Source organism: Felis catus, chromosome A1, assembly GCF_018350175.1.
Source record: "Felis catus isolate Fca126 chromosome A1, F.catus_Fca126_mat1.0, whole genome shotgun sequence".
In the NCBI taxonomy this organism is placed as follows: Eukaryota; Metazoa; Chordata; class Mammalia; order Carnivora; family Felidae; genus Felis; species Felis catus.
This window is the reverse complement of record NC_058368.1, coordinates 174,108,003-174,131,423: the sequence shown is the minus strand read 5'-3', so window position 1 is coordinate 174,131,423 and position 23,421 is coordinate 174,108,003. Positions and strand designations below refer to the sequence as shown.

The following is a 23,421-nucleotide window of genomic DNA, read 5'->3' as shown; positions in this document are numbered from 1 at the left end:
ATCAACTGGGCAATATGGTGGAATGGTGCTAGCTTGCATTTTCAGAGTCGTTTACAACAGAGAAACACTTTCTTGTGCAGTATCTCCTTCCATGATGCTCCCCCCAAAAAAACCTTAGGGGGTATTATCCCCAATTTACAGATAAGGAGACAGACGCACAGAGAGGGGAAAGCACTCACAGCTGGCAGGTGGCTAAGCCTGAATTCCAACCTACATTTTCTTGTCTGTTATCCCCATATGGCCTGTGCATATTGTCTGTGCTTGCTACATGCTTGATGAATGAATGAGTGAATTAATGAACTGACCAAGATCAAGGGCAGGGCAGAGCAGGCTGGAATCTGGCTCTCCCGTTACCCCAGTTCCTATGTTTTTTTCTGCTAACTGTGGCTTTCTGCTTTGATGAGCTCAACACTATACCAATCCCTACACCCCCACCCCAGGATTTCAAGCATCTCATGTGTGGTGTCCACTACCCCTCCTGCTGCAGACAGAAGGATAAAGGTGGAGTGGTTGGCCTCAGCCTCTCTGTCGGGTGGCCCCCAAGCGCGGATCACACCCAGCAGCCCTTCATCCACATCGCCTCTTCCCCACCACCCACTACCAGTAATCCAATGTGCATAGTTGTAAACTTGTTTCTTTAAATAAACAGTCTTGAGTTTCATACCAAATAGTCTTTTAAGAGGAGGAACGTCTCCAGGCCACCTCGTATTTAGCATACAGTGAGCCACATATTTGCACAGAGAGAGTGTGTGTGGATATAGAGATCGCTCGATCGCTATAGATATCGTTGCTCATCCAGATGGGAGCTATTTATGATGCTGAGTCACTCGCAATGAATGCCACTGAGGGATTCCAGGCTGGGCTCTGAGCCCCAGCATCACAGACCTCATGGCTCTCTGCCTCGTCCTCACTGTTCACAAATGAGAGAGACAGAGAGAGAGAGTGGTCCCCCATCTCAGTGCAGGGACAGAAGGAGACATGTTGGCCACAGGAAAGAGAGACTTTCTCATAACCAAGTTCTATTTCAAGTCATTGTCCTCCATCCAGAACACCACACCCTTACAGAGCATCTAGTCCAATTCCTTCCTTGTACAGATAGGAGAGAAAACTGAGACCCAGAGAGGGAAGGGCCTTGCCCAGGGTCACACAGCGAGTCAGTGACAGAGCTGGTCCGAGAGCTCGAAACTTCTAATTGCTGCCTGGGGCTCTTTCCCCTTTCCCAGCCACCTTCTTCAGCTTTATCTCCAATGTCTTGGCATTTCAGCCCCTCAGGAGCTTCCTGTCTTCTGAAACCTTGGAGATGTCACTGAGCACCTCTTTCCTTGAGCTCCTCCAGGAGGGGAACTAAGTCTGGTTTGGGGGTTATCCCCAATACTTACTGCAGGAACTGCACACACTAGGCACTCAATACATGTGCATTGGGTATTATATAAGACCAAACTCAGCACCAATTCCTGGGGAACCCTAGTTCTCCATTTGAAAAAGCACCCATTTATCCCCACCCTCTCTTTCTTGTCTCTAAGCCAGTTCTCTATCCATGCAAAAATAGACTCCCTCCCACTCACCACCCACCTCTGCCCAATTCTATAATGAATCAATTTTATTAATAGGCTTTAGGATAGAAACTTGACAAAGGCTTTTTGTGAAAGTCACCCTTTATCTCCCTATATAGTTTTCTTCTCAAAGAATTCTAATAAACTGGTCAGATGAGATTTTGCTTTACATAAAATATTCATTAATCCACTCCTTCCTTCCATATGGAATATGTTCGTTTAAACATTCGGTGATCTCTCTTCTTTATTATGGATTTTATCCAGTTGTTCTAAGAGACCATGGAATAACATGGGAAGCGTATGGGCTTTGGAATTAGGGCTGGGTTAAATTCCAACTGACCACATACTGGCCCTGCATCCACACGGATTGCTATAAAAATTAAATGAGATAATGTCTATAAAGTGTCCAGCACATAGTAAGGGCTCAGTGCAAGTTTGTGAATAAATGCAAGACTCAGGACCCATATGAACCATATCCTAAAGAGTAAGGGACCAACTGACTCTGCAATCTGAAATCTTAAAATCAAACAACCCCAGAAGGGTAGTTTGAGAAGTCTTGAAGAGCAGACCCCAAGAATTACACTGTTGGTTGGGATGTCTCCAGGCCAGAAAATGAAGCTTTTTCTCCAGCTCCTTGTACAAGGAGTTCCCTCAGCTCAAAGAAAAGTCAGAGTCTGGAATCTAGGAAAACAGAAAGCTCCTTGAGAATAAGCATTGTGTGCTGTTAACTGTTGGGTTCTACCTCTCCCAAAACTAGAGCCTATCCATAGGGTAGTACAGATAGGCAAAGATGGATAGGCAGCTGTTGTATTCTACCTCTCCCAAAACTACCCTACCCATAGGGTAGTATGTATAGTCAAAGAGATACACAGTAAGTATGCATTGGGTTGAGTTGAGTTGAGTTGAGTTGAGTTGAGTTGAGCTAAGTTGACTTGGCTTTAATTGACTTGAGTTGTTTTGAGTTTGCTAATGGACCCAACTCTAGGACCTACCAAGGGAGAAGCTTCCTGGAACACAAGCTTAGCTTAGACTGGGACCCAACTCTAGGACCTACCAAGGGAGAAGCTTCCTGGAACTCAAGCTTAGCTTAGACTGGGACCCACAGCACAGGGGAGACCCCAAGGATGATGTCCTGGGAACATTCAGGGCCTTCCAAAGATCGAGGTATCTCAGAGATAACCAGAACTATAGATAGGACTGAGAAAAAAAGGTAGAAACCTTGGCTTGGTGGGGGGCACCACAAAGCTGAATTTCCTTTAGAAATCTTTAAAATTTATCAGAACATGGACTGGATCTTACTTTATCTTTAGAGTGACAGATTCTTCTCTTCATGGCAGAGAAGGGCCCTTTAGTGGTACCCACTTCAGTGGAAGATCTCTAGGTTGGGGGCATAGGCTGCCATGAAGGGAGAAAGCAGCCTGAGGCCAGGAGCCAGTCAGAGCTCCATATTGCAGATGCTGACACAATTGTAAATTGATCCTTCTATTGGAGTAAGGGTTTGGGGGTCTGATTAAGGTACGATTCAAAGTCCAGACTTACATCAGGCATCAGTTGATGAAGGGAACGGTGACCCAGGAATCATAATGGGGAATCAGACAAGACCTCTGGCACCAATGGGGTCCCTTCACTGGCCCCATCTCAGGCACTGCTCATCACAGGATGCAACCAGGTCCCGAAAGGAGCCAGGAACAGAGGCAACAATGAGACTCAGGCCAACGGGGACTGCTCCAATCCTTACTGCATTTGGCTGTGTCTGTCTGTCTCCTACTCTGGCTTGGGAACCCATCAAGGGGACTACATCTATTCTTCTTGTGTCATCTAAAAATCTGGGTACAGGTTAGACATCAGCATTTGATGAATGAATAATTAGGTCAGAGTAAGCCTTACAATGCCAGTGGAAGATTTCAAGAGAGTAAGATGGAAAATTTTAAGATTTTAAAATGGCAAAGGTCCAAGAGAGAGATGCCCAGCCAGGAAAGATAACATAGACCCAGAAGTTGCCCCTCAGGAGTTTGGCTCACAGGGAAAATTGGACTAAATGAAGTCAAGAGACAGTGATGCCATGTGGGTCAAAATAACATTCCTCAGAGTCCTGGGCTTCTGAGACAGTTCTCAAGGGCCATTGTAGAATGGATTTGGTCAAGAGAAGTTTTTAAAAAGGAATCTCTGCACCCAACAATCCTATTTGGATAATTTTTAAAAGCTCCAATTTTATGTTTCATATATTAGATTTCCAAACACATTTTCATTTTTAACAGATTCATTGGATTTTTAAAAAATCTATTTGGAAAGGACTAGTGTTGAAAGAGCCTTGGCATTTGGAGTTAGACTGTCTGGATTAAAATCTCAGCCTCAAGCCTTTCCACCTATGGGACTTTAGGAAGGGACCCCTTTGAGCCTCCATATTCTTATCTATAAACCATCCTTCTAGAAATAGGTGAGAATTAACTAAGGAGCTACAGTATTTCCCAAGGGCTGTACATGGGTGATTGATGGTGTACACGATGATTTTAGGTAGTAGATGGATGAACATTTATTATTTTAATAGCTCACAATTGTGCATGTTAGAAAAATATAACTGACACACCAAATTCTGTGATTTATGGAAATAATATAGCATTTCCTTTTAAAAGAAAATTCAGAGCTTTTTAAAAGGCAAATCAATTTAAAGAAAACTACAAAGTAAATGAATAGTAGTGATATGGCAGAAATCATGAAGGGGGTACAGGAATGACTGAAATGTGGGGAAAACTGAGATAATCTGTGTAAAATACCTATCCGTGTCTGTCACTCAGGAAGGGCTCTAAAGAGTTAATTCTTGTATCCTTCTCTCAATTCCCTGAGATGGCTGGACCTAGAACCAAGCTCGTCCACTGGGACAAGATAGGCGCCCAAGCCTAGTCAGCCAGGAATACAGTGTATGGTGGGTACGAGTGGGCAACCTTGGCCAAGTCCAGGCGGGCAGCCATGGTCAAGTCCGGACGGGCAGCTAGCCACAGGATCTCGGAGCAGGCACAGGCTGAAGAGGCAATGTTTTCCACAGAGTGGGCACCAGCCGTAGTTTCTAGCAGCTTCTAGCTGAAATTAAATACCAATGTTGTATTTTCCGCATCCTCGTTTTTACCATTACCTTCCACTTATAGAATAGGATAGAGCTTTCTTGTTTTTGCGAATGATGTCATGTTCCTTTTAGGAATACATGTATTAAAGGTTAAGAAGTGAGTGTGTTGTTATTGTTCAGTATAAAGTGAGTAATAGTACAAGAGAATACATGCGTGGAAACAAGGTAAAGGTGATCATGACTGAGAGAAACGCCAGTCTGGCAGAAGCATGGAAAGGGGTCCTGCAGCTCCAGGGCCCATGCTGAGCCCACAGACAAGATGTCTCCAGACTCATCCGCTGGCTTCAGGTCAAGCCTTGTCCTGGGGAGGCAAAGGTGGCCCCATCCTAAGGAGCCAGCTTGCTGGGCAGGTGACCTGGAGCCTCCAGACTGAGCTGGGAGTCCAGGGACCACGACAGTGGCCCAGCAGCAGTCATTATGGTCAGGGCTGCCCCCAGAGGGTGTGTCTGGAAGAAATCCCAGTCCTCTGGTTTCTGGCGAGGCTGGGGCTGCAAAGGATGACCCAGCAGCTCCAGAAGAAGGGGAGGAAGGAGCTGAGGGTAAGGAAAAGCCAAAGCTTTTCTCTGTAGCTGACTCTGTAGCCTGTGCAAGCTTGGCCTGGCATTCAGGGGAATCCAGTGTGAACCCAAACAGTCCACACCGGCCTATGAGAGGTGATGTGCATCGGTGTTAGTAGCGAACAACAGAAACCAAATCTGCCCCAATCAAACAGAAGCAGGGGTTATTGAGAGGTTGTCAGATAACACCCAGAAACAAAAGGAAGCCTGGAGATCAGGCTCAGGAAAGGACAGGAACCAAAGCAGACCAGGGGTCTGGTAGCAGGAATAAGGCCAGTTTCTTCAGGTCTCCCCTGTGGGACACATCAGCCACAGTGTTTGTTCCTCCTTGCATCACTCTACGCATGATTCACAGCCCCAGGAGGGGCACTAGCTGGCATGGCTTGGGTCCTGTGTCCTCCTCTTGGCCAGCAGAGAGCATGGAGCTTGATCAGATTCCCTCCAAGACTTGAACACTGAGGAAGGGGTGATTCTCAAAAAGAAAATCAAGGGGCTGTTATTAAAGGAGGAGAAATGGATTCTGGCCAGAAACCCAAACCAGCAAATGTCTACCATGAGGAGCCAAGGGAGGACCAGGCGGTGTGGTCCCCCGGGCCTGACTCTTCGGAGCCATCCCTGGGGCTTCCTTTCTCCCACACTGCTAGGGCCAGGTCACTGTCCTGACCTAGGGCCAGTAGGCAGCCATAGCCAAGACAGGAGCCCATCAGACTTCCAGTGAGGGGTTCCTGGATCTTCCAATGAGCTGAGGGAGGGAGAAAGTTGGATAAGGCTGTTCCTTGACCCCAGAGCTGAAAAGGATCTGCTGGGTTGAGGAAGTCTAATGAGAATTACTCACTCAGGGGCCACAAACTCACTGTCTGCAGGGCTGGCCAGAAATAAATACATGAAAGGAACTATGGTGGTCTGGAATATGCCTGTCTACAGGGGCAGCCCCTGCTGGGTCCAGCCAACTGTTGCTATACAGACTCACGCCCCCAGTGTTGATCGATATCCTGATTTTTTTTAATGTTTATTTACTCATTTTGAGAGAGAGAGAGAGAGAGCACACATGCACCTGTTCATGAGCAGGGGAGGGGTGGAGAGAGAGAGAATCTCAAGCAGGCTTTTTGCTTGGGGCTCAATCCCACAAACCATGAGATCATAACCTGAGCTAAAATCAAGAGTCAGATGCTCAGCCAACTGAGCCACCCAGGCACCCCAATTTAAGTAAATCCCCAAATCCAGATTTTTTGTGAGACTCCTCCTTTCCAAGTATTGTTAACTACCGAAAAAAAAGTTTAAATACTGTGCTGACCAGACAATGCAAACCACCAGTTTGTGACCACTAGACTAACTTCTCTTCATCCACCTCAACGCAGCTAAGAAGTCACTTCCTCCAGGAAGCCTTTTGTGACTTGCCCCTCCCTCTGCCTTGCCACCCTCTGTTTGGATTCCCACAGACCCAATATTTCCTCCTATCACAGTAACGACACTCTGCATTATACAAACTCCTTTGCTTCCATCTGCTGCCCTTTAACTGTGCTTCCCAGAGGGTGAGGGTGCCCACCACATCTGATATCTATGCCCAGCATAGTGCCTGACACATTCGAGGCACAGGGCACAACTGTAGGGACTGCGGTTGTCAAGATGGCTAGGTTAAACAGTGGTGACAAATTAATCCTGAGACCTCCGTGGCTTAATACAACAAAAGTGGGCGTCTCCCTCATGCAAAGTCTGCTGTGGGCCCAGCAGGTCTCTGGGTAGCCTCCTGCCAAGCGGTGACTGGGAGACCCAGGCTGGCTCCACCATTCAGTGGCAGGGGAGGAGAGCGAGCAGAGAATTCCCACACACTCCAAACCTCAGCCTACAAGTGCCTTTTGTCGGCTCCCTTCACAGAACATTGGCCAGAACTAGTCCCATGACCCGTCTCACTCCAAGAGGCACAAACCCTGGGCTGCAGGCGACAGTGCTAAGGAACCCCAGGGTCCAACAGGTAGACTCCAGCTGCTGGTGGGGAGAGGCAGCCAAGGCCCATCGTTCATGGGAAGCAGCAGGACTCCACAGGTCACGTTTAACTCAAGACATCTGGAAAATTGGGACGAGAGTGAGGAGAGAATTTCATCAGCTTGAGCTTTCCACCTCTCCTTATTTTTCCAATCAGTAAACATTAGGAAATGAAAATCAAGTTGATGGAAAAATTGAGGTCAAATGCCAATGAGCAAACCATTTAGAGTGAAATCGCCACCTGGCCCCGTGACGACCTGGGAGTGACTGCAGCTGCTCGTAGGGCCTCTCTGCTGCGATCAAAAGCCAGTGCACTCAGGGATCCTGACCCCTGCTGTCAGCCTTGCCCAGAACCTCAGCCAATGGCACCCCCGACTGCAGCCCTCTAGTTTCCATTTGCATGCTGCTGGTGACAAGAAGCTCACCACCCCACCCTCACCCCTAAATCATCCTGCTTCGCTTTCAGACCACTCCCATGGTGTTTGTGGTGACAGGATCCTATGTCCCTAGGGACTAGCGTTTGAGGAAAGTGCCTGGCCCAATTCACCCCTCTGGCTGACCAATCACTGCCTTGACCCCCAGGAGCTGTCTGGGGAACCAAGTGCAGTAAGAATGAAGGAGGTGAGGCATTCAGGGTAGGGGAATATGTGTCCATTTCTGGTTCATAGAATGAAGACAGAAATCCATTACATGGGAGATAGGATCAGAACCAGAGACATTTATCCCAGAGAAGAGAAATCTCTGAGAAACTGTCACAGGACAGTGATGGAGGTCCAGCCTGATTAAATGAGGGGGGCAATAGAGGGGCAAATAAGACCCCCAAATAAGAATGTCTTTTCCCGGGGCGCCTGGGTGGCCCAGTCGGTTAAGCGGCCGACTTCGGCTCAGGTCATGATCTTGCGGTCCATGAGTTCTAGCCTCGCGTCGGGCTCTGTGCTGACGGCTCAGAGCCTGGAGCCTGCTTCCGATTCTGTGTCTCCCTCTCTCTGACCCTCCCCTGTTCATGCTCTGTCTCTCCCTGTCTCAAAAATAAATAAATGTTAAAAAAAAAAAATTAAAAAAAAAAAAAGAATGTCTTTTCCCTCATTCATTCTGCAAACATTCAGTTTGTCTACCGTGCCAGGCCCCATGCTGAACACTGGGAACAGAGAGACTAATCAGTCACAGGCCCTGATCTTGGGTGAGTGGGCAGGCATGTAATAATAATATTAAACCCATATGGGGATGGCTGAGATAAAGTGCAGGATGGAGACTATGGGAGATCAGAGAAGGGGTACCTGGCCTACCTGGAGGTGGGGTGTTCAGGAAAGGATGAGGGGGCAGACAAAATGGGGAGAAAAGGATGGTGGGCCAAGGGCAAAGGCCCAGAGATGAGAAATAGCCTGGCACGTGGGAAGACCTACCCACTGTCCTGTTGCTTAAGGCAGGAAGTGATGACAGGGAGGCCAGAGCAGGCAGCAGAGGGCCTTGAACTGCCAGGGAGCTGGGACCCTGGCCTAGGCTAGGAGAGAGCCATAGGCAGTTGGGGGGTGGGGGGGAGGTTGCAGAAAAACATATCCTACATTCCTAACAAACCTATGTTTGTTACTGAAATATAACCTACATTCATAAAAGTGCTCACATCATACATTTACAGCTCAATGAACTTTCACAAAGTAAACATACCCACGTAACCAGCCCCCAGATCAAGAAACAAACTTCCCAGCTTGCCAGAAAGCCCCTTTTGCTCCTCTCTTCATCGCCCCCTCCCTGAAAAAGAACCACTGTTCTCCACTATTCTAACTTCTAACCTCATCGATTAGTTGGTTTATTTTTGAACATCGCACAAATGAAATCACGCATTCTTTGGTATTTGACTTCTTTCACTCGTTATGTGTGGCATTCTCTCATGTTATTCATTCCCATGGCTAAATTATATTGCAAATATAATTATATTTGGAATTACGTGTATTATGTTATAATATTAATACATATTTGACAACACCAAAATGCATTCATCCATTCTAGTGTTGATGGACATTTGGGTTGTGTTCAACTTGGGACCCGTGAAAAATGGTTCCATTAAGATTCTTGCTTGTGTCTTTGGATGAACATATATACACATTTCTGTGGGGGGTATGCCAAGGAGTAGAATCAGTACGTTATAGGGGATGTGGGTTCATCTTCAGCAGCTACTGTCAAATGTTTTTTCCAAAATGGTGGTCCTAATTTACACTCTGCACTGTACTGTATGAAAGGTCTAGAAGCTCCATGGCCTCCCCTACATTGACATTTTCTGTCCTTTCCATTTTAGCTATTCTGGTGAGTGCACAGTGGTGATTTGCACTTCCCTAATGACTAGTGAGGTTGACCACATTTTCATGTGCTTACTGGCCATTTGGACATTCCCTTTCCTGACATGGTTTTTCATGTCCCTGGAAGTTGAGGAACAAGGTGTACATTTTATTTTAGAAAGTCATGTCAGGCGGCCAAGTAGGGTGACTGGGATTGTAGAAGTAGATTCTCTTGAACCTCTGGCTAATACCAATGGCATCTCACTTAGGCACAGGGCTTCATCTGCTTCCTCTGCCTCTTTAAATTCTTACAGCCTCCTTGAGAGGTCAAAATTGTTACCAACAGGGGCACCTGGGTGGCTCAGTGGGTTAAGCATCTGACTTCAGCTCAAGTCATGATCTCACGGTTCATGAGGTTGAGCCCCACCACGTCGGGCTCTGTGCTGACAGCTCAGAGCCTGGAGCCTGCTTTGGATTCTGTGTCTCCCCCTCTCTTTCTCTCTTTGCCTCTCTCTCTCAAGAATAAGTAAATGTTAAAACATTGTTTTCATCGTTATCAACATCTCAACACCTCAAAGATGAGGCGACTGGGAAATTACTTGTACAAAGTCTCACAGTCAGAGCTAAGTGTAGAGCCCCAGCATGGGGGGCCTCAGCCCTGGGTTTGTTTCCTCGTTAATCTCAGACAGGAGCAGGAAGCCTGGGAAGGAATAGAAGAGAAAGGAACAAAAAGAAAGGTAAAGAAACAGCGCCAAGAACATCTATCGCACTCTTATATTTTATCTCACAAGAGGAGATTCTCCCTCCCTTTCCTCTCTTCCTTCCTCTTCCCTCCCCTCTCCCCACCTCTCCCCAAAAGTCCTAGCAGAGGTGAACAGCCATCAGAAGCCTAGTGACCCCCAACCCCATTATTGTGTTGGATGCCCAGTGATGTGAAGGGAGGACTGGGGCCAACCTGAGTTGCCTGACCTGCTACCACTCACTCCGTGGCCCAGAACCGGTCACTTTACCTCCCTGGGTCTTCGACTCTTTGTCTGTTTCAACAGTCCCTTCCTCAGAGCCTTATGGAGAGAAGCCAATGAGCCAGCATGGGGCCTGCCACAAAGCAGCCCCTGGTTTAGTTGGTACATGCTCGTTCCCTCCCTGGCCACGTCCAGGACTGGTGTGGCTCCGTGTCCTGCCTGCAGCCCTGTCCTTTGGCTCTCTCCTCCCTGAGTAGCAGGGCAGCACCCTTTTGTCTCATGCAGCGACAGCAGGCCCCTAGCGGTTTCGTCACTGCCAGAGAGCAGGTGTGGCAGGGGCAGGAAGAGCACCCCTCCCCCAGGACCTCCCTGCAGCTGCCTGCACGCTGGCCAACAGCCAGACAGTTCGCCCCAGAAGGGCCTTTCTCTTCTCAAGGGCTCTCATCTCAGAGCCCAGACGCCTTTATTTTGGGAGCCTTGCTTGGTAAAGTGCTCTGTCAAAGCTACCTCCGAGCAACATCCCCACCCCCACCGCACACGCACCACACGCTGCCATCCTGCCTGATCTTCCATTCGTTAATCTACACGGTATTTGGTGAGCATCCCGGGCACCCTGCTAAGCCCTAGGAGACCCCCAAGGTCCCTGTCTTTCTGGGGCTTCCCCTGCAGGGTGTGGGGAGGTGGGTGGGTAAGAAACAAGCAGATGGATACAAGACATAGGATCACTTTGGGATGGTGCTCAGGGCTATGGATGGTGAAGTCCAAAGCTGTAATGGACCACCCTGTCCCCGAACAGAGTGGAGAAATTTACAGGCCTGCTGCTGGCAGGGGTGTGTCCTTCTCTGGTTTGGGCTCCAAAGTCAGCTCCTAGAGGGAAGGGTCACAGCATAGCTACCACTGGAGAGGAGGTTCCAGGAGGTGGCTGGAGAAGCTTCTAGCTGCCGCTGACCCCCAGCTATCCCGCCCCCTCCTTTCCCTCCCTGCAGAGCCCGGCCAGATCCTTCAGATCCAGCAGCGCTCACAATTGTCTTGTCTCTCCCACCTCCTGAGGCAGCAAGAGGGGTCACAGGAGCTCTTCCTTGGCTCACCAGCTACTCCCCACCCATCCCATAGGGTTTGTCCCTCCAACCCGACTGGGTTCTGACCAAGCCACGCCCTTTCCAGATGGGTCCCTTACAAAACACCAGGAGTGGGGTGCCTGGGTGGCTCAGTCGGTTGAGTATCCAACTCTTGATTTTGGCTCAGGTCATGATCCCGGGGTCATGGAATCAAGCCCCGTGTCAGGCTCCTCCACTCAGTGTGAAGCCTGCTTAGGATTCTCTCTCTCTCTCTCTCTCTCTCTCTCTCTCTCTCTCTCTCTCTCCCTCTGCCCCTCTCCTTGACTCACATTCTGTCTCTCTCCCTCTCTAATACATACATACATACACACATACATAGAAAAAGAGAGGACAGAGCTCTTCTCTCCTTAAAAAACAAAACAAAACAAAAAAAAAACCAGGGGCGCCTGGGTGGCTCAGTCAGTTAAGCATCTAACTTTGGCGCAGGTCATGATCTCACAGTTCGTGGGTTCAAGCCCCGCATGGGGCTCTGTGCTGATAGCTCAGAGTCTATAGCCTGCTTCAGATTCGGTGCCTCCCTCTCTCTCTGCCCCTCCCCACCTTGTGCTCTCTCTCTCTCTCTCTCTCTCTCAAAAATAAATAAACATTTAAAAACAAACAAAAAACACCAGGAGTAAGGTCATCTGAACCCTAGTCAAGGCTGGCAGACTTCCCCAGATCTCCACCCCCAGAATTTTCTCTCTGGCTCTCCTTCTCAGGCCTCCCCTATCCCTGTCTTTCACCTTCTCACTGACTCATTCTCTTTCTCTGTGCATCTCTCTCTGTCTCTGTGTCTCATCTCAATTTTCCTCCCTCTGTCTCCCTATCACTCTGATTCACATCCTAAATGCACTTCTTATCTGGACGTTAATTTACTTCAAATACTTACTTTAAAAAAAATGCATTGAACCCCTACTGGGTGCCAGGCATGGGGCAAGGAGCTTGGGTCTAATCAAAGATGAGTCAAGCATAGACCTCCCTGAAAAGAAGATGAGTCATACACGGAAAGAAGTGAAATGGAGAGGCTGAAAGTGACTGAAGCTATAAAAGAGACGATGGGGGCTCAAGAGTATCAAGGAGGGGGTTTTCTGAGGGCTTCATGGAGGAGGTGACTCTTCAGTCAGATGTTGAAACATGGTCATGCAATGGAATGTGGGCTGACTGTGCAGAGGAAGGTCCTCTCCTGTGGATGAGTTCTTCAAGTGCCCTCTCCACTCAAAGCTAAATCCTACTCTCCAACATCCTTCTTGTTTAATCTCCAAAGTACCCTTAATAAAACATGGACTTTGGTGTCTTACAGACCTGCATGCATCCCACAGACCCAACTCTCTGAGCTTTCCTTCCACCATCTGTAAACAGTCCTCTAGGGCTGTTGTGAAAATCAAATAAGACAAAGGATGTGAAAATGCTTTCCTACTGTTAATGAGACTCTTTACTCTTAATGAGGGCTCTTTCAACTGCAAGTGACAGAAACCTAACACAAAACGACTTCAAATAAAAAGAAAAGCCTGACATTGCTGGCATCAGGCACACCTGGATCCAGGGGTTTAAATGACTCTATGTCTCTCGATTCTGCTCTCAGGCAGACTCTCTCGCTCAGAGGAGAAACACAGCATCTACTTGTCCACAAGTTGAGCGAGTCTAGTAGAAATAGGATACTGCAACCCCAATGGTGCCAGCAAAGTTCTGGGGTTGAATTTCAGTGGACAGAGCCCTAATCCGTCCCCATAGCCAGGCCTGGGTCACACACCCACCCTGGAGCTGGTAATAACATGGCCCTCCCACCCAATCCATTAGGGCCATGAGTAGGAAAGGGGTAGGTACTCCCAAAGAGGTGCTGTTACACTGTTACAAGAAGGAATGGGGGGGGGTGTCAATCACCTTGGGTAATGAAGACAAGGAACACACAGGGAAAGAAGGTTTACTCTTTCTTATCTCTCAGATCCAAAACAATCTGTCTTCTCCAAAAAGTCTCTGATCCCCCAAGGCTGTGTTGAGTACCCCCTTCTGTTCTCCTGCAGCAACTTATACTTCCCTTATCATCATACTCATCGCATTTATTCTCATTTTCCATTTACTCATGTGTCTCCTTCACAAGAGAGTATTGGGAGGTCAGATACAGTGCCTGTCTTGCATGTTGTTGTACCCACAATGCTGACAAATGCTAGACACCTAGGAAATGGTGGATTGGTGGATGGATGGATGGATGGATGGATGGATGGATGATTAGATGGCTAGATGGGTGAATGAATGAATGAATGAATGGGTGGATGGATGGATGGATGGATGGTTGAATGGATGGATGATTGGATGGCTAGATGGGTGAATGAATGAATGAATGAATGAATGGGTAGATGGATGGATGGATAGATAATAGATGGATGGGTGGATGAATGGTGTGGGAGAAAATTGGTAAGAACAGTTTGGGACATACCAAGCCTAGGCTTCCTGTGAACACACAAACACGGCTATCCCTCAAGCGGCTGACAGGTGGGCCTGGAGTTGAGGAGAGAGGTCTGGGCTGGAACCGAGGTTTGGGAGCTATTAGCACGGAGACTATAATAGAGGCCATGGGAACGGATCAAGATCACTAGGGAGGGGGCAAAACTGTATACCCAAGGTCACACATCATGTAAGTGACACTTGAACCCAAGGCTGTGCAATGCCAAAGTCTGATCTCATTCCTTCATTCCAAGGCAACGGGGCCACTACTTGAGGTGGCAGCACACAGTTAATGTCTCTCCTTTCTCCCCACCCTCCCCCTCCTCAAAACACTCAGCCAGAAGGGAGCAGCTGCCTGGGAGGACAGAGAGACAGATTATGTAAACTGTGATTGCCACCCACAGGAGGAGGAGGAGAGTGAATAGGTATTGAAATGCGCTTTCAATAATGCATGTCCTCCCCCGCAGAGGCCTGGGGCTTGGTTGCAGGAGAAGAGCCTTAAAGGGACCGAGCCTCCTATCCCTAGTGGTGGCACCCACAGACCCCTGGCCACACAGGTCTTCTGTCCACAATTGGAGGGCTCCATGGACATCCACCACAGGGATCTCCAACCTCTCTCCATCAAGGACACCTTTTTTTTCCCCCCTCCTGGCCCCAATGGATTTGAGTTTTTAAAGATTCTGTTTCCCAAACACACTGCATTTAAGTCATGATTAATTCATTTCCTCCATTTTTTATTAATCAAAGACACTTAACTGCCAGTCAGAGCTTTGATCAGCAAGAGGTAAGCCATGAGGTGATATCACTCCAACCCAAGGCTAAGGAATATGACAACACTGTTAGCCAGGCCCACCTTGCTACTCGAAAATGCCCTCTCTCCCTATCCCCATTCATTACTGTCTTTGGAAGACCCCAGGTTGGGGAACAGTGATCCTGCCCAGCACTCTCATTTCACAGAGAAGAAAACTGCGACCCAGAAAGGTGAATGGACTTGCTTGAGGTCACAGGATCAGGAGGATCTGAAGGCTGAGATCTGACCTCTTCTGTTTCAACTGACTTAGAACTTAATAACATGATAGCTCTGATAGGTCATCCATGGGATCCGAAAGTCCAGAGAAGGACAAGGAAAAAGCCATCAGAGCCAGCACCTTCACTGTACCTTTACTATGAGCCAGATGCAGTAGATATATTCTCCCACTTTGTTCTCACACAAGGGCCATGAGAGGTGGGACTGTCATTCCCATTGAGCATATGAGGAAACTGAGCATCAGAGAGGCTTTGTGGGTTACATAATCCACTGGGCCAGAAAGTGGAGGACCAGGATTCCAGCAGGCTTGCCAAGAGCACCAAAAGCACACTCCTTTCACCTCTCTGGCCTAGCTGGAATGAAGGTGAGGTGGTCATGTAGACCAGATTTGAAGTTTTGCTCACCACTTACCAGCTGTGTGAATTTCACTAATGATCTCACCTCTCAGAACCTCCAGTCCCTCACCTGGGGAATGGGGACAGCACCTTGTTCCTTGAGTGATCATGAAGGGTAAGGAGAGATGATGGGGTTCAGGCACCCAGCACAGGTTGTAGGGATGGCACCTTCTCCCTCTCTTCTCCCCTCTCCTTGTTAAAAAGACTCCAAGCTGGCAGAAGCCAGGATGAGAGATTTGATTGCTTATGTCTTTGGGGATCTCCTGGGCTAGGGATAAGGAAAACATTGCCGTGTTCTCCCTCTGTTATTAATTAAAGGGACTGTCCTCTCCTGGTCCAGTAATTCTAAGACAAGAGCCAAGGGTTGGATGAGGCTCTCCTCTCTCCAGCAGGGATGTGCTCCTGGTCATCACCATCTGCTTCCACATCTGGTTTTGTTGGCATTGGGACCAGGATGCCTTGGAGATTCCCACGGCCCTCCCGGAAACTCATTTCCTCAAGGCAGCCTAATGAGGGTGGTATGGAAATCTCAGCTCCCAGCAACTAGAGAAGGTGACCTCCTAGACTTGCCACAGTTGCTCCTCTGGACACGGCAGAGGTTGAATAATTGACTCTGTGGTCCCCATTTCCCCTGGAAGTGGTTTTAACTGAATAAGTACCAAAAATTAAAAAAAAAAAAACAACTCGGCAAGTGAGATGGAGCATTAAGCAACTCCCTGGACACAATGAAGTGAATCAGAGGTCTGTGAGGCACCTTGTGCTAGGCACCGGCTAAGTGCCAAGGACTCACAATGAATGGGACCTGGCTCTGCCCTCAAGGAGCTCCCGGTGCCGAGGGTAGAAATGGACACAAAGACACAGGCTAGGACCACTGGGAGACTGTGATGGAGGGATGTGGAGGGTGCTGTGGGAATGCAGGGGAGGGCAGGACTGACTGAGTGGGGAGAGAAGCATGAGGAGGTTTCCCAGAAGATGCACTTTTATGCTGAAGGTGGTGAGAAAAAGCCATTTCAGATAGTGGGACAGGTGGAAAGACAGGACCCTGTGATCGCATTTTAAGGAGGGTGAATGGATTGAATTTGGTGGCTGATAGGGTGTGTGGATGAGAGAGAGGAAGGAATCTCCACATGCTTTTTGGGCCCTACCTGCCCCTCTACTCTGTGTGGGTGGGAAGACAGAATGCCCTGATAAGCAGCCCCACCCAGGTTCCCAGGGAAACATGGAGAGGGAGAGCTTCCTATCAGCTCTCTCCCTCAATACTGAAGAACTTTGCCTCTTGTACTCTCCTACCTGTCAACACACTGTCAGTTGCAAGTGAAAGAAACTCAACTCTAAGCGTCTTTAGCAAGAGGGACAATTTCTTGGCATAGTGATGAAAGGTTCAAGGATGATTGGTTTCCCCCACAGCTCAAATGAGGAGAGCAAACCTCAGTTTCTCTCCACGTCTTTGCTTTGCTTTCCTGTGTTGGTTTCGTGTTCAGGCAAGTTCTTTTCTGACAGTGGCTCCTGAAGCTCCAGACTTAGAGCCCGCTAGCTTAGCAACCTGCCACAAAAGGAGGCTTTCCCACAGCTCCAGCAGAAATTCCAGAACTGAGTCTCATTGGCCTTTCTTGGGTCACATGCGCATTCCTGAGCCAATCGTATGTCCAGAGGACTGCACTGATTGGTAAAACCCTAGTCATGTGCCCTCTTGGATCCCCAGGCTGGGAGCTCAGTACACAAGCCTAAACCACGTGGAAGGAGACTGGGGGAGGAGCAGTTCTCCCAAAGGAAACTGGGTGCCGTTATTAAAAAAAAGCAAGATGGATGCTTGGAATGCAAAACCACCAGCTATCCTTTCCATCTCCTTCCCACAGTAGCCTGGGGCTGTCTAGAATGGCTGCCATTCCTTCCAGTGTTTAACATCCATACCATGGTCTTAAACCCAGGACCGCTTACCACACCTCTAAGACTCCAGAGGTGAATGAGCAGGGAGAGGCACTTGACCTTTTGTGCATTCAAAATAACAACAAACTGAACCTGTTCGTTTGTGTACTCATTCACCTCCTGTGTGTCCTAGCCAGCTCTGGCTGCTGTGAGTGATAGAAAGACCCAGACTCTGCCCCCGAGGGATTCACGGTCAGTAGAATCTATTTTAGGAATAATTCTCTGATAATTAAGTAGAGTCAGACTTACTCTCCAAAAAAATACATTTCACTGCATATTTTTTTTTCTGGCACTCAGATGCTTTTATTTGCTTTTAGATTAACTGCCTCCCATGAAAATCACAAATTGAAAAGGCCTTTAAAATTTCCCTTTTACCTCTGAGTCAATTTTGTCTTCACTAATAAAAATTCCTAATTGCTATTACAGTTATTGAACATTCTCATTGAGGCAGCCTCTGGTGTTTTCATGATTTATTCTTTGGAAATCTGAGTCTGAGTCCTGAGAAGGTATGGTGGTGCCTTCACCAACCAAGAGGGCGAGGGTCCAGAATCTGTTCTGTTAGAACAGGGAGCTGCTGTCCTGACAGCAGATGATTCGGGGTGTGTGATCTCTGTTGGTGAATATCTACCTTTAGAAGCGATGCATACTGATCCTGAGGGCCTAGGTTGGAGTGCTTGGGAGTAGGTTTTCAGTTCAATGTGAGTGGGGAATGTCCAAGGACCAGAGCTGTTACAAATTAATAAGCTGCCACAAAATATGGTAAGCTTCTTGTCCCAGCAGGTGTATAAGCACAGACTCTTAGCAGGGAGGTTAGACCAAATGATTTCAGCCTCTTCCATCCAAGAGATTCCTGAACCGTGGGTTGTAGCTCTGGCTCAGTCACAATCTTGCTGCGTGAACAAGTCACTGTCTTCTTTGGGTAAGCCCTGTCCCTCTCTGAGTCGCAGTGACCTAGATAACCCTGTAGCTCCTACTTTTTCTAAATGCCTCTCCTCAGGCATTCACGCCTGCCTCTGCACACTCAGATGATTTCTGTCCCATGCATGTTTCAAGGCTCCCATCCCTAAGTGAAGCAGCCCTGAAAACCCGCAGGTGTGAGGCATCTTCTGTTCCTAGAGACACTGTGATTCACAGCCATGGGGATGCCTCCCCCATCTGACAGGTGGAGACAGTGAGGTCTAGGGAAAGAAACCAGCCACCCAGACAAGATGCACCCACGCACACCTGGTTGGGCCCCTCACACTGCATCATCTCCCTGCCCTGGGACTGGCCCACATCCACAGATGATCTTGGGAACTGGCCTCGCCTCACCAGGTCGGGCAAAGGGCAGCAAAGGCAGATGCAGACACCAACATCAGGAGGTAGAAAGTGTGCTTCCCACGGATCTTTCCAAGGGTGGCCTTAGGCTTCTCTCATTTGATTTTTACAACAGCCCTGCAAGGGAGGGATTACCACTCCAAGTCAGGGACCTGAAGCCCAGAGAGGCTGGTGAAGGTCTGAAGCCAGCCAGCAAGTAAATACTGGAGAGGGCACTGGGCCAGGTCCACCTGCCCACACCAGGGCCCCTCCCCATGATGCTCAGAAGCTCACCCTCCGGCAAGAGGCATCAACTCCTTCTAGGAGGGTGCCCTTTGGCCAGGACAGTTGGCTGGAGCCAGATCAGACCTTCCAGTCCCTCTGTCGGTGTTTGCCAGAGGACAGAGAGGATTGGGTGGGCCCGGAGTCCTACCTGCCCCCTGAACTCTGCTGGAGCTTTTGGAGAGACCAGACTACTTCCAGGTCTTAATCTGGGTGGGGATAATGCCTTCTGGCTGTACACAGGCTGACAGAAGCATCTTTCACCCCCGCACCAGTCCCCTGAGACATGATGACAGAGGTCCCACTCTAGAGTGGAAGCAACAAGAGGCTGTATCCTGTGCCCAAAGGCACACAGTCAGAAAGTCTCAGAGCCAAGGAGGAGGCCCAGATCCTTAACATCCTGGCCGTGACTGCCCAGAACTCACACCGACTTAGCCCAGGGCCTGTGGCCACAGGCTTCACAGATGGAAGGTTCAGCCGGCAATGCGCTTGTCAGCCCTGGGCGCCACCCGCCGCCAGCTTCCCCATCCCAGAGCTGTTCTGAAGCCTCATTTCTGCACCATCAAAGGTGCTGAGGTAGTACCATGTCACTGCCTGGTGGCCCCTATGACCCCACCACCACCACCACCATGCGTGCACACGCACACACACGTGTGCACACACACACAGCTGCATCCTGTACTATACTCTCTGGGGTTTCCAATACAGAAATACACGATTCCTGGTTATCCAGGAGAGAGGCACTATGGGCAGAGGAGGCCAGGAAAGAAGGACAATAAGGGAGAGCAGGCCTGGGGATGCCCACGTGAGCCAGGGCCCTCCTTATTTAGGGGGCAGGGGGGTGGGGGAGACCCACAGCCAAACAGGAGAGAGACGTCTGCACCTACCTTCTGTGGCTTAATTTTCACAACTCACGAGAAAGAAAGAGGTGATTAGCCCCATTTTTCAATTGAAAACAATGATGCTCAGAGACATAAAGCAACTTGTCCCAGGTTATACAGCCAGGGAGTGGCACAGCCCACGTATAAACCACTAATAGGTCATGCTGCCTCCAGGAGGTGCATGATGCCCCCACCCAGGATGGCTGAGCCAGCAGCTCTCCTCTGGGAGCGGAAGGTTCCGCCGGGAAGCAATCCCCCTACCCCAGACCCGCCTCAACCATGCAACCACCTTAGGTGTCTTCCTCCTTGCTGCGGGTTACATGGCACCACCAGGGAGTCTGGGCGGCGCTGGTGGTCTCCTGGGGAGACCCTTGCACACAGCTCCATGGGCAAGCAAGGAACAAGCAAAATCCAATCTCTGGAGTCCTTATTCCCCAGAGCTTTCCTGGAAGCAGCAGGAAGCTATTTTTAAAAGCGGCATCTGCAGCAGTAACCTGGGAGATGAGTCCCCAGCCCAGTCCTCACCCCTGCAGGCCGAGGGCAAGTTCACCCTGCTCACCTCTCAGCCCCGAGGCCAAGCAGCTACTCTGCCCAGCCCAAGCCTGGGAGAGAGGCCAGAGAGACATGTCACCTGCCAGGGCAGAGATACGTGTCTACCTCAAGTCACCCCCACTGCAGCAGCTTGGATCCCCAAAGGGAACGTGTGTGCTTGTGCTCACGCACCTGCAGGTACCAGTGAGACTGCGTATCTGTGTGAGTATTGAAAAGTCAAGTCTCATGTATCTGGGGGGATGTGTGTGCACAGCAGCCCGAATGTCTCCATATCCCGTGCAAGCGTGACATTTAGGCCATTGTGCGTCTCTGGGTCTCTGAAAGTCAGTATATTGATGTGAATCTCTGTGTGTATGTGTGTGTGTGTGTGTGTGTCTGGGTAGGCCGTGTCTGTTCCTGCGCGTAGGTGTGTGTACACGTGTTTACGTGTGTCTATCGGTCTCTGAGAAGCCCAGGAGATAAATGAATAGAACTTTAGAAGGAGGAGGAACACCAGCTAGCTCTCGAGGACAGTCTCTTCTGTCCCCAGTCCTCTAGTCACAGAAGGAGAAGTCAAAGCCCAGAGAGGGGAAGGGACTTACCCAGGGTCGGGCAGTGGCAGAGAGAACTGGAACCCAGTGTGCTTCCTGGCTGTCAGAGCCGCCCTTCTACACAGTCGCCCCACACAAACTCCACTTCCAAGGCCAGCAGCTGCAGCCTCCGGGGCGCCATGCAAGCAAGGGCCAGCTGGGCCTGTCATCTCCACTGGGCTTTGAATTGGCTGCTGAGAAGGAGGAAGTATCCAGACACAAGTGCTTCTGTTCTGGGCTCTGAGTAGAACATTCATTAGTTCAATAGACCTTTGCTGGGGAAGAGAATGAGCTGAGCCTACTGGTTGCAGAGTTCCACAGCCACGGAGACCCTGAGACAGGCCAGACATGGTCCCTGCCCTCAGGGAACCCACAGGCAGGCAGGAGGCCAGTCAGGTAAACCAAGAACTATGACCTGGGATTAAAAGTGCACAACAGAGGCATGAACAGAATCCTTTTTTTTTTTAAGTTTTTATGCATTTATTGATTCAGAGAGATAGTAAATGTGCACACACGTGTGAGCAGGGGAGGGGCAGAAAGAGAGGGAGAGAGAGAGTCCTAAGCAGGCTCCAGCACTGTCAGTGCAGAGCCCGACTCGGGGCTCAAACTCATGAACTGTGAGATCATGACCTGAGCTGAAACCAAGAGCCAGCTGCTTAATGACTGAGCCACCCAGGCGCCCCAGGTACAGAATCCCAAAGGGCATCGGCCCAGAGGGTAAAACAGAGCTAGTGAGAAGGTGGCATTTGAATTGAGATTTAAGAGACAGATAAGTATGTCAGACATGGAAGCCAAAGGGAATTGCAAGCTGGGGCACAACTCATGCAAAGGCATCTTCCCCACTTCCTGATAGTTTGTTCTAGCGAAATCTAGCTCCTTCCTGGTCTACCGTTAACACCCTGCTTAGTCTTCCTTTCATACCTGTTGTCTGTGCTCCTGTTTTCCCACCATTTGGAATTTACCCATTCCTTCAGCAAATGTGTCCTAGAGACCAAAATGGTACCTGGCCCCAAAAGTAGTATAGGAGATACAGATGGCGATCAAGCATTGTCTCTATCTGAGAGTGGGAGATGGTAGTAGTTAATAGTCAACCACCCATGGCTCCTTATGTTCTGTGTGCCTGGCCCTGTGCTCAGTGCCATGAGAGATGAGAAGACTCTTGAGTGCCCTGCTTTGCAGGCACACATCCTCACAACACAGAAAGGTAGGTCCTGGTTGCCTCATTTCCAGGAAAGTTGAGGCTCAGAGAGATGAACTAACTTATTAAGAGTGAAGCCAGGTCTGTGGGACTCAAGTCCAGGTTCTTTCTACTGGGCTCGGCTGCCTCCCTGCACAATCAGAAACGTGGGCTTTGGAAACTGCCATTTTTACTGTTCTTTTGCCTGTTGCTGTCTTTTTACTGGGCTCCTAAGCTTTCAGTTATGCTCCTTCTGGAAATGTCAGCTTAGCTGGAAGGCCCTAGACAGCAGGAGGCGTGTTTGCCCTCGGGCTCAAAGAAGGTAGGGTCAAACTGCCCCTCTCTGAGGAGCCAGTGTGGACCCAGCAGGTTGGAGTCTGAGTGTGGAGGGACTGGGGACACAGTCCCCATGGCTGGACCCCTCAGTCTTCCACACCTTCCAGAAAAGCACCTCTGCCCCAAACTCTTCACTGCTCAGACCAACAGAAGGAAGCGTGTGCTGAGAAGATCCAGTGAGGCCGCACACGTGAAGCCTTTAGCACTCTGCTTGCCCCAGAGGAAGCCCTCTTTAGCCGCAGCTAAGAAAAAATGATCATGCTACATTGCATGTCAGCTATAACATGAGGTTTCTGAAATCTCGCTTATGACTGAATCTCCACAATCCACCCCATGATTAGGAATTGCCACCTCCAGTTTACAGATGAGAAGCACTGCATACTACAGATGTGGATATGAGGAAGACAGTCCTTGCTCTCAAAGAAGCAGAGTCAAGAAACATGAACACACAGTGAGCCTCTAAGGCATTTAAGTCTGTGATAAAAAGAAGTGTGGCGGGGAAAGTGGGACTCCTTTCCTATAGAGAGAGTCAGGGAAGGCTTCCTGGAGGAGGGGGCATCTAGGCTGAGACCTGAGAATGAGTCAAAGGTAGGGCAAATGGAAACAGGAAGAAATGGTAAGCCAGGGAAGAAAGCTTTGAGCCCAAAGCCCAAACCCCACTCCGTGAGCTCTTAGAAACCTTGGTTTCATACGTGCATTAGGTCAGTGTGCTGGGGAAAGCTTTGGCAGCAAGGATCTGGCATGGGGACGGGAGGCTAGGGAGGGGATAGCTGAACCCACATCCACAGTCCGTTGGTCCCCAGACCAGAGGGAACTCTCTCTACCCACTCCTGCCATAGTCAGGCCCTGCTTTGGAAACCCCGCCCAGACCTTGGGCTGGGCCGCTGCCTGCCTTCTGCTGTCCAATCCAGTTTCCCTGCCCCCTGTCTCTTTTCTTGGGAAGCTGTGGACCCATCTAACCTGGGAGCCCAGGCTTCTGCAGGGCACGTGGC

General features: G+C 49.3%; 1 protein-coding gene across 1 annotated transcript in view; it reads left to right on the top strand.

Annotated features, from left to right (window-relative positions):
* The window catches only part of CPLX2 (complexin 2), an 84,171-nt gene that overhangs the window by 11,896 nt on the left and 48,854 nt on the right, over positions 1–23,421 (top strand). The window lies entirely within an intron of this gene.